This window comes from Micromys minutus (assembly GCF_963924665.1).
Source record: "Micromys minutus genome assembly, chromosome: 31".
NCBI classification, from domain to species: domain Eukaryota; kingdom Metazoa; phylum Chordata; class Mammalia; order Rodentia; family Muridae; genus Micromys; species Micromys minutus.
Window position 1 is genome coordinate 13604353 of NC_137966.1, and position 12469 is coordinate 13616821.

Below are 12469 nucleotides of genomic sequence, written 5' to 3' on the forward strand. Positions count from 1 at the left end.
GTGTGTCTGAACAGCAGGAGGGAGTCCTCTTGACAGCAAGCCTGCCTGCCCATATGGTGGTCCTTAGCTCTTGAGCTTTGGGAGAGCAACTGTTGTTAAAACAAGAGCTCACCTGCTTGCAGGGTTCTGTAACAGCAGCCCAAAGGGACTTTGAAAGCCTATAGTCATTCAGGGCTTGGAGCTGCTCAGGGAAGAAAGCTTCTTAACCGAGCCTTCCTACTTCAAAGCTTCCAGAGATGATGTAAAAAGTGCAAGCAGCGGTTGTCAATCTTCTCCCTGGTTCTTCTCAGTAAACTAGATTGAAAAAAAGGAGAAGTTTCGAGAAAGAAAGAAGACAATGAAGTAAAAAAACTATGAATCTTGTGGTAAGACAGTCTTTTCTTGTTTATATTTTCTTTCAGTTCTCATTTATCAAGAGGACATTTTCCCCCCTTTGGTTCTGACGCATTTTTAACATTTTTGAAAAACACAGCACCTTTCCAAATTTCTCTCTTAAATGGAAATCAAACAGGTCCAGGCCCTAAGCCCAGAGTCTTTGATGGGTAGCTCTAGTTCTCCAAAATGTAATAACATTGCTTTTTGTCATGCGATTTCTTTTTATGGGAAGCTTCCATCTACAGTAGGTGGTACCAGCTTTCTATTCATGGTGGTGAGTAACTTTCCCTTTTGAAGAAATGTATTTTAAGTTTTCGATGTGAGACAAGCCAAAGAAAAATAATAAACCAAGGTCTAGACCATATGGTTTGCAGCTATGGCAAGATCATCTATGGCTTTGAACAACTGAAGTTTGAAAATCGGGTTGGAAGTCCGAGGGACGGCAGCTTGAGCAACACTCACCGGGGCAGATGTCAAGGCTGAAACAGAAAAGATGCCTTATTAGATAAGTCAGAGGCAGATGCTGAAGCCTAGGGGACTCTTCACATGACCTTGAGCAGACAGTAACCTCCTAACATGGTAAAGAACTTGTGTTGAACTTGGCAAAGGACCCTGCTCCTGGGTCCAGATGTCTCTTTTCTAAGTAAAATGTGGCCCCAGTGTGTTTGTGTCTGTTTTCTGTGAGCAGCTATTGCAGCTGCAGTGATGGTGGTGGCAATGCTGGTGAAAGGCTAATGGTGACAGCTGTTGCTCATTGAGTCTCCACGAGTTCTTCATACACTTCTGTGCTTCTCTCTAAACCCTTTCAACAGCCTACACATTCTCAACAGCCCTTGCCCACACCACCGTTTCAGGTTTGCTATTTTCATATACTGCTGGGATAACTTTGGGCTGGGATCAAATCCAAAGACTAAAGTTTGAGCATGTTTGTTCTTTGTGCATGCAGCCTGTGGTGAATAGTGTTAATCACCAACTTCACAGAGCCTAAGTTTTCTGGGAGATGGGCCCCAGAGTATACCTGGGCAGTTATCTTGATTGGGAAGACCTGCTCACCATGGGCGGCACCATTCCCTAGGATCCTATAAGTGGAGGAAGGGAGCTGAGCAATGCATTTGTTGTTCTCTGCTCCTTGATTGTAGATGCCATATGACCAGTAGTTCAAGCTCCTCCTGCTTTGCCTTCCCCCACCATGATGGACTGTACCTTGAACTGGGAAAGTAAACCTTTCTCCCTTAAGTTGATATTTGTCAGAATATTTTATCAAAAAAGAAAAAGAAAAGAAAAAGACATAGCCTTTGAATAATTTTACACACATATTTAAGGGTATTTTTATGCATAAAACTAAGTTTGTGTACACATCATCATAAGAGGTCATGCATGGAGTCTTTCATTTGTTACATCATGATAGTGCTCAAAAAAGAAAAAACCTTTAGATTCTGGAGTATTTTGAATTTTAGATTTCAGCCTGAAAAGCCAACACAAGTAACGCCTGACATTTAAGGAGCATATACAAGACTTCTTCAAACCACTTCTTAATCCCTTTTATTCTTAACAACCATCCCGGGAGGCAAGTATCATCATCCCCATTTTACAGATTAGAAAACTGAGGTAGAAAGAGGAATGTGTAAGTGTGATGGCTGTTCTTGGTTGTCAACTTGACTACATCTGGACTGAACTAAACACCAAGAGGTTGTGAGGGTTTTTTCCTTGCTTGAAGTATTTGAAGTGAAAGACCTACCTACCCTAGGTGTGGATATTTGAGGTGGAAGGACCACACCTTTGGATTGCATCCTATATGGAGGGCATAGAAGGAAGGTCTGGCTAGCAAGTGCATTCCTTCACCAGTATTAGAGCCTACATCTTTGGGATTCTGTATATTGCCAAGCTGCTGAGACACCCAGCCTTGTGATCTGAACAGCCATTGCATTCTTGGGCTTTCCTGTGGGAAACAACCATTGTTGGAATAGTAGGACCATAACCCATGTTAATATATATATATATATATATATATATATATATATATATATATATATAAAATATATATGTGTGTTTGTATGTATGAATGTATGTGTATGTGTATGCATATGTGTATGTATGTGTGTATGTATGTATGTATGTATGTATGTATTAAAGTCAACCTATCAGTTCTATTTCTCTAGAGAAGCTAATACAGTAGGGCTCCAGCCATAAGTGATAGGGTGGGTCCCAGAGCTTCCATTCTGTCCCCGAAGCCCACACACAGTCAACACAGTATATGTACTGAGAGAGAGCAGACTCTATCTTACAGAGAACTCACGGCTACTAAACTGTCAGATTAGCCGAACCACCTTCCAAGTCACATTCCCCGAAGGCAAAAGCCTCTATCACTTGAGCAGGCTTGAAGTGTGCATCTTAGTGCCAGGCACACCGGCCTTCCTTCAGTCAGCTGTAGCTGCGAGCTACAGACCCAGCCCTGCCCTCTCCCAAGTGGCAAGGTCACCCCACCACTTTAAGGGCTTTGGCTGATCCCTGAGTTCAGGCTGGGTCTGTAGAACCTCTGGTCTAGACCCTCTTTTTTCATAAGCCTCTACTTTCACCAAACTCGGTTTCTTTAGCTATGACGTCAAACAGCTCCAGACTGCGTGGCTGGGCTTATGGGGTTCTAGTAAAGCTCGGAGGAGACGGTGCGGTGACAAACCAAACTGATCTGAAGCCCCTTGGAAACAGAACTGCTTTTTATTTCTACTCTGTGTGTTGTGGTTAGTGTGTTGGGCACTGCTGTCTGGTGAGCTTAGTTTTAAAATTGATATTTAAATTTCAACTTAGACTGGCATAATCTTGTTACATATTTTGTGGACACAGCATGACATGTATACCACGTGCGTTGAAAGAAGAAAGCTCGACCCCCTCAAAGCAGAGGGTAGAGTGGGGGGCGTGGTGATGGTCTCTCTGCAGGAGAATGCCCAAAGAGAGAACTGAGAGGAGGGAGCGCGTGGGCGGGGCAAGGAGGACTTGCTTTATCCGTGGTTTCTGTTCACCGTAGTGAGAGAACACAGTACAACAAGCAGGTTACATCATGGGTTCCATCATGGTAATTCAGCCTTGCCTCTTCCAGCAAGTCTCTGCGTCGTAAGTCCCCATTAGCGCCCCAGGGATCCACCCTGAGTAACAACAGATCTGGCATCCCCAGGCTACTGAGACCCGACACTTGTTGGCTGCATCCTGTGTGCCAGATCTGTGGGAGCAAGAGGGTTTTCTGCCGAACTTATTTAATCCCTTAATTAATTAATTAATTAATTAATCTTCACGTTTTAAGTTTTATTTTTATTTTAAAGTGTGTGCGTGTGTGTGTATGTGTGTGTGTGTGTTGGAGAGAATTGTGAGGGACACGCTCATGAGTGGAACCTCTGGGTGTGACATCAGAAATGTCAGATGCCCTGAAGCTGGAGTTACAGGGAGTTGTGATCTGCCTGAGGTGGATGCTAGGAATCGATTCAGGTCCTCTGCAAGAGCAATATTTGCTCTTAATGGCAGAGCCGGCTCCCGGGTCTTCCTTCATGCTATCTTCAGGAGACGAGGATGCTTCTCTCTGAAGAAAAACAGAGAAACAACCCAAGGGTAGAAGTGCTAGATAAGATGATTGAAGGCCTGGGGTTTGAACAGAGTCCACTAACATATAAACAGGAATAGCTCCCCTTTGTATAAAAGGAGGTGGCTCCGCCTTCTCACAAATTCAGTCTGAGCCTTTATGGGTTGAACTTTAAGGCTTTGTGGCCACTAGATCAAGGATTATTAGAAACTCCAACCTCTCAGTGCCACGGCTGGGGAGCCGTTTCTATTTCTGGTGCCCGCTGTCATTTCCAGAGAAACGCCTCTCGGCTGCTCTTAAGTCGCAATGTTCCTGTTTTCCTCCAGACCCAGTGACTCAGCACAGAGCTCCAGATGGCTCCCTGCACTTCTAGCCCTGTTGGCTGGGCACTAATCACAAGGAAGCATCAGAGCCTTCCTGGCCCGGCTCTCCACTGGGACAGTTTGCACTCTCACCGTTTGCACAGGTTGCCTTCTCCCATTTGTGACCTCCCTGGAGTACATTTGCTCTGCACTCTGAAGGTGAGATCCAGGAATCACATCCCCCGTGGACCGGTGCGATGGGGAAGGGCATTTGTGGAACCTCACTGATCTTGTGTGGGAATAGGCATCACCTACCTCTGAATCTTGCAGAGTTAGGGCTACCAAAGAAAACAAACACAGAATACCATGGTAGTTCAGAATTTCAGATAAATTGTTTGTTTGTTTGTTTGTTTATTATCATAAGCATGTCACAAATAGTGCATTAATATTTAGTTGGGTGTCCTGTGACTTTATTCATTAAATAAATAACCATTCTAACATCCCGAGCATAGAGCAAGGAAACCAGTGTGCTTTTTCCTCCACTAAGGCCCTATACTTAGTAGTGTCTATCACGAGACGCTTATGGTACCTGTGACAAACACAGTCTTGTAGTGGGTGTGACAGGGCATCAGCCATCTCAGCCAGGGAGTAGGGCTCTTGTGCCTTTTGTCTGTCATTTCACCCTTAAGATGCCCTAACATTTGCATGCTGCTGGCTGTCCGGCACATGTGTAGACCAAGCCGTCCTGTGATTATTCTCTCTTCCCGGAGAAATAAGAAGTGTCACTTGTCAGTGGGTTCAAGCTGCACATTTAGCTGTAACACGTTCCTCGATGCCTGCTTACCATGAGAAAACTACAAGGGACAGTTGACCTGCTATGCGTGTACTGCCACGTTCTCTCTTTGGATCTGAATGTCTCTGTCTATCTGTAAGGGAAGGGTTTGGGTCTGTTTTCTTCAGGATAGTGTCTGGCCCCCAAAATGGCGGAACATTGGATTAACTGAAACCATTCTAATTAACAATATAAGCAAAAATAATGCATGCCAGCTACAGTGAGTGGCTCACATCTCTGATCCTAGCACTTGGAAATTAGATGCAGAAAGACCATGATTGTCAGACTTATATGTAGATAATGACTGCAAGTTGGCCTGTCTGTGAGGCCTTGTCTCAAAACAAACCAACAAACACTCATAGATAAATATACATTTGCAATCTATATCAAGTGAGACTTTTTGAAGCTAATCAACTTCCCTTCTTTGCTGAGTCACAGTCATAACCCTGCTTTATTTACGGTAATTTATACCAAATCCAGGCAAGACTTCCATTAGCCACTACAAGTCACAATGCTCAGTGACCAGTGCCCAAGGCTGCCATAGCTTTGACTGCTCTCTCCCAAATTTTCCATCCACCAAGGCTGTGCTTTTTGTTTTTAATGCATTTTTCAGTGGCTCTGGCATTTGTCAGTGTTCTGTTGCTATGATACAATACCCAAGACTGAGTAAGTTATAAATAAAAAGAGGATGTCCATATAGCGAGTTTGAGAGGCTGAAAGCCTAATGGTCCATCACCAGTTCTGGTGAACACTCCCCACCGCCGCTACTTTCTTTACCTTGTGGAACATGGTGTCACAGCTGCAGGAATCTCTATGAGGAGGAGCAAGCCTTGAAGGCAGAGAGGGACTCTTGTGAATCAACTTGCTCACACAAGAACCACTTCAACCCCTTCCAGAATGTTTTGTCCCTACTGACCTCCCACAGGGTCCCACCACTCAGCTTATGAACCAAACCCCCAAGACATGAAGTCCACATCCCAGAAGGCCCCTCCTACCATTCTGCACTAACTTCTTATTCTTTTGTCATTACTGATAATTCTCCAAATTGCTTGCCATGTGCCATAGTTTGATTTCTGTTGCTGTGTTAAAACACTGACTTGGAGGCAGGGGACATATTTCACTTTTTCGTTACAGTCCATATCTAAGGCAGGACCCCAAGGCAGAAATTCAGAGGCAGAAGTTGAAGCAGAGATTGCAGAGTAACCTTACTGGCTTATACCCATGTACATTTTTTGCCCACTTTCCTTATATAGCCAAAGACTGCCTGCCTAGGGGTGACATTACCCACAGTGGGCTGAGCTCCATTGTAGGCATAATGAAATGTGCCCACGGGCTAATTCGATGAAGGTAATTTCTCAGTTGAAGTTCTGTCTTCCCAAATGGGTTGATAGCTGTGATGGTTTGAGTAAGAAAGGCCTCAATAGACCCATATAGCTGAATTCTTAATTCCCAGTTGATGGAACTGTTTGGGAAGGATTAGAAGGTGTGGTCTTATTGTAGGAGGCATGTCACTGGAGTGGACTTTAAGATTTCAAAGCCCCCACAAGTTCTAGTTAGTTTTCTCTCTCTGCCTTCTGTTTATCAAGATGTGAGCTATCAGCTACTGTTCTAGCACCACGTCAGATTGCTACCATGTTCCCTACTATGATAGTCATGGACTCTAACCTTCTTAGACCACAGGCTCCCTGGAAACTTTTTTTTCTATAAGTTGCCTTAGGCATGGGGCCTTTTCACAGCAGTTGAAATGTAAGACAACTGAAGTTCATTCACAATGACATCGTCTGTCTCAGGATCATGTTGCTGGCTCTTCCCAATGTTCTTGCTTCTAGTCTCCTTTCTACAAATCTACCTTTATCACTATCTCAGAGTGATTATTAACCAACGGTGTGTTTTCAGTCTTGTCTTAAATCTCTCATGAGATGAAATTTGGGAAGTGCAATGCTGGCTCATAAGTTGGTCTACCATTACTTATAGGAGAGGAGGGATACTCATGTGGCCATTTCTAGTTTGGAATACCCATTACTACCATACTCATCATTTTGTGTGCCTAATTCCCAAATCATCTGAGATGTGTCTCTAACTCAATCTACCTCTATGTCAGAATAGCCCAAATGTATAAAGTCTAGAAGTTAGGACAGAGAGATGGCACATGAGCTGAAGTGCTTGAGGACCTGACTTTGACACCCTAACACTTGCACAAAAAGCTGGGCTTGGCTAAGTGTCCACCTGTGACCAAAGAGGGGAAACAGTGAGCAGACACAGGAGACGATTGAAAATGGCTGCCCAGCAGCCTAGTGGAGAAGTGGTGAGCTCCAGGTTCAGTGAGAGGACTGTCTCAAGGGGAGAAGGTAGGGAGTGATAGGTCAGGACAACGTCTTTGTGTGGCCTTTACATGTGCATAAATGATATCCTACACACATACACACATGCACACAAATGCACAAGTGCTCCTCTACCCACATAGAAGCCGAAGGAATTTGATTGGCCAGTTTTTAAGGCTGAGAAGTCTGAGAGCACAGCGATGGCCTCTCCCTGACTCCAAGCTCACTGATGATGTGGTATAAGGCAGCATAGAAAGCAAATTCAGGCATAAGAGGGAAAAACAAACAAACAACAATAAGAACACACAAGGAAAAGATGCAATTTCTGACATGCAGAGAACAAAACCAGTCAGTCCACAGAACTCGGGAGGCAGAAGCGGGAGGCTTTCCTGAGCTACATAACAAGATTCTACCTCACACACAAACAGACTCAAAGCCAGCAAAGGAACCTTAGAACAGCATCCCAAACTGAACTCCCCAACTGAAGGAAGACTCAGCAGCCCCTCTCCCATTTCCCACCCCAGGGAAAGCACGCTCACAGATATTTGTGAGCATCAGGATACCTAATTCTCCTGGATGGAGAAATCTGTGTGATTGGCAAGGCAGGGGTCTTCAGGGCAGGGGTCTAATAGCATCACTGCTCTTGTTTATAAGGCATTGTGGGACATTCCCAGACACGTGAACAGGGCATCATCCTCTTTAAATACTTAGCTTGTTCATCACTTCAAACATGTATCACGAGAACACGGGAAACCTTCTCCCTCCACCAGCTATTTTGAAAGGCACAGTATACCACTGCTAACTATAGACAAGCACCTTTAAAGCAGTACAAAATGCGTGATGCTTTTTTCTTTATTAAAGTGGCAAGAAGGAGAAACAAGGAAATGGAGGATCCTAGTTTCTTGACATCAACAGGGATCGACTCCCAGCCCTGGAAGCAGCTGATGCTTCTCTGGCATCTTGTGTAAGACACAGGTAGAAATGGCAGGCCAGCTGCCGGGGCACTGTGCTCCTGGAACTCACACTTAGCCAGCCAGCTCTCACCTCTGGACTTTCTCTCCTCCCACCCTTGTGCCCAAGCCTCTTACCTGCTCTTGTTTTTTTTTTTTTTTTTTTTTTTTTTTAAACTTTTAAAAGACTGTCTAAGTCTTCCCCACTAACTGAAGACAGTCTTTGTAGTTGATTACAGGTTAGCTGCTGTTTTCCTGCAGAGAGGCAAATACCAGGGGAGAAAAGAGTCCCCTTAATGCATAGTAAGAGCTCGATAAATATTTGTCAAATACACATCACATGACTTTTCTTTCGGGGAAGAGAAAGTCCAGACCACTCAGAGGGCACCCCAGGTTATTCCTGGGCCCTTGGCTTGTACCCAGCACCCCAGTCAGCACTTCTGCCCAGGGTGCCCTCCAATGAGCCTGGCACTGAGCCCTCTCACATGCATTAGGGTAAACTCTAAGCCTTGCACTCTTGAGGCGCGGTGTCCCCCTCTTTCCATGAAGATAATTCTAAACTCCTGCTGGACGAACCTGCAGACCGTACCAAGGTTGCCCCTGACAGACCTAATGAAGTGATGTACAGCAGATGCCCTAATAAGACAAATGAGACCCTGGGTGCCGGGCTGAACACACAACCCCTGGAGAGCTGTTACAGTGTGCTCCCGCTTTGTGACGGGGGGAGATGATTTTGAGAGCATCTCATCTCCATCTCTACGGAGCAAACTCTTACCCATCCCTTAAAGCCTCATTGTAGTGTCACCTCCTCCAGGAAGTAACTTCGAGTCCCTGGGCTGGAGCCAGACTGATTCCTGGACTCCAAAGTTCAGTGTGAGGCAAGACTTGGTTTTATTGGTTTGGCTGATGACCCACCCCCTAGTTAGCTGCTCCTGCTCTAACAGTTCTACCAGCCCTGTCTTCCCTGCACATTCAGTCCCTGTCCTCGATCCCCAACCCCACACCCACCCCACAAGCATTTCTTCATCTTGTTCTGAATTAACCCTTTGCTTCCAAAGAAAGCATTGACCCAAGGAGGCATCACTCCCATAGCCGGAGCGGTCAGAGGCTCATGGCCCTGTCACCCTGCCTGCCCGTGGGGTGGTCTCATCCTCAGATAGCCACTGCACACAGCTACCTTGGCCCCAGCTGCCTAGGCCTAGTGGATTTCTTGTAGGAATGAAAAAGATGTGTCATTACCAGCTTTCCTGATGGTCCGGAAACTTATTTCCAGAATGATCCAGTTCTAGAGGCCATCAAGGGCTCTGGCTAAGCCAGGGTCATATGACCATCTAACCTGGGAACCAGGACAGAGGGAAGAAAAGGCCCCTCTGCCCCATCTCACCCTGAGCACAAATGGGCTGCGACTGGGGGAAAGGGCTCTCTAGGGAATACGGTGTGTTACTTAAACGGAGGGTGGGGTGCTGGGAAAATAAGAACTTCAGGTGTGCCCTGCAAATGATGGGCCTCCATCACGGAAGGCTGGGAGGTCGAGCAGCGCGCTCCAAGCAGGCACCCAGAGCTGCCGCCCCAGCTGAGGCTCCTGGTGCCACATGAATGTGACTCAGCAGAAATGCTTGGTTTTGTAACAAGTTCCCCTCTGCTTTCCACCGCTCCGTGTCTCTGGGGCTGCCCAGCTTCTGCTTAGAAACATCGGATGCCCTGCTCTCTGCCAGGCTCCAAAGAGGCGCGAGCATGCGCGCGCTCTCTCTGCCACCAGCCGTCTTGCTGTCTCCCCCTGTCCCCACCCAGGCAGGGAAAAACCAGGACAGCTGGCTCAGACCCCCGCCAACCCAAGAGGCTGAGCCTAAGGTCACAGCAGAATCCCCCCCCCCCCGACCATGCTCAACACGTCTGGACACACACGTAGGCAGCCCGGAAAGTTGGGGGAGAACCAGGGTGGTCATGGTTGAAGACTATTCTGTGAGAGGAGACCCCGCCCATAGCAGGCCTTTCCTGGATATGTGTCCGCTCTGAAGGTCTGAACCGCTCTCTGGGTGACAACGGGAGGGAAGAGGGAATTCTTTGAAGGAGAAAGCTAGAGACATCCTGCGGACAAACACAGAAACCAGACAAGCCGAGACTGAGCAGCCTCACTGGGAAGAGCTGATGAAAAGAAGAGAAAAGGGCAGTTTGGGCAGAAGCCGTCGTGCAAAAAGCCTCTCTAGGTGGAGACTGGGGTATGGGGAGTGGTAACAAGCAATGCTACAGACACCAAACACCAACCATCCCTGCCATGCCTGCCTCCAAGTTCGAAACACCCTTCTCTTCCTCCTTCACTTGACACTTCAAACTTATCATCAGGAGGAAAGTGAAAACCATTCCAGGTTATCTGATACTCTGCTGGCCTCCACGGGCACCAGGAACACACAGAGACTAGTTGTAGATAAACACACACTAAAAATAAATATGACATTAAAAAAAAAAAAAAAAAAAGTCTGGTGGCTCCAGGTCTAGGGTGGGCACAGCTGTGTTATGAGCTGGCATGCTCACCCACTCTGCCACAAGATCCCCTCTTTCCATTGTCTGTGCTGGGACCATATGTGGCTCCTAGGCAGCAGTGAGAACAGAAGCTACAGTGCCAAATGTCATTTGTCCTAGCTCCTCCACAGAGCCTCCTGAGGACCCAGAGCCTGAGTGGGGCTGCACAGCTCCCTGGGTGCCACACGGGGAGACAGCTACTTCTTCATTCCCCAGAACCTACACTGAGGCACCATTAAAGAGCTGGACACCAAACCCTCAGTACAGCTCTGTGCACATTCCCTAGAGCAACTACCCTTGACCAGAGCCTGCTCCCAAGGCATCTCTTGGCCATGTGGCTTACACTGGGGAAAACTAGGAAGAAAACTTAGCATCAGAATCAGATTCTTGGAGCCCAAGGGCTCAGAGTTCACACATTGGGCACATTCCTTCATCTCTAAGACTCTATACTGCTGACGTTGGATAGGTGTGAGCAAGGCCTTCTGGTATGCAGGACCCAGGGGCAGAGAGAGCCCCACTGACCCTGGCTAGAAGGTGCCAAATGGTGAGTCAGGGGAAAGCAAGCAGATACTTGGTCTCACTATTTCAGGTGCAATCTGAAGTAAGCTTCCAATCCTTTCTGGGCTTCACATCTGGAAACTACTTCGAAGCTTGGGCATAAGCTGCTGAGTCTAGTCCTGGCCAGTGGGATTCAGCCACTGGCCTTGGTTCCCAGGCCACCCCGTCATAGCAATCCACAGAACAGAATATCTGGACTTCCCTAAACAACATGGTCTGTGAGTGAGAAAGGAATGGTCACACTCAGCCTAGGTTTCTTCCATCTGTGACCTGGGGTCATGGAAGCAAGCAAACCCTGACTAGGCCGGCCTAGCAAGACTCCCCTGTCCTCCAGGCAGGCCAGGTCTCTCACTGATCTCCTAAGAGAAAAATGAGTCAATTAGGGAAGTTCAGAAGGCAGCAGATTCCTGACTAAGCTCAGGGAAAGCCTGATGGAAGCTATGAGTCTTGCAGGGCTCAGAGACAGCCCTGGAGAGGACAGTCCGTCCTGAGGAGGGGAGGGGAAGGAGGGAGGGCAGAATGGGAGGGACGGCCTTTCCCTGCGCTTAGTCAGGAATCTGCTGCCTTCTGAACTTCTCTAATTTACTCATTTTCCTTTTAGGAGGTGAGTGAGCAACCTGGCCTGCCTAGGGACAGGGGAGTCTTGCTAGGTCGGCCTAGTCAGTGTTTGTTTGCTTTCATGACCCCAGGTCACAGTCACAACTACTCAGTGACTTCCCCTAGTGGGCCTTGATGCTGTCCATGCTTTACCTACATTTTCTTAGTTCTACAAGGGCTTCATTTGCACTTCATCCAATGCCTTAGTTTGGAAGGGGACAGAAGACCATACTCTCTTTTTTGTCATGCTAATGATAGACATTAAACAAGCAACTAATCTATGAATTTTTTTTATTCTGTTGACAACTAGTTCCTGGGTCCCACCATATCCACCATGAATGGAAATCCCTCTATGAGTTCCAGCGCCTGAAGATGGTCAAGTCCCTCCTATAAAATGGCCTCGGGTTTGCATAGAACTCGTGAGGCTCTCATACACTGACAATCAC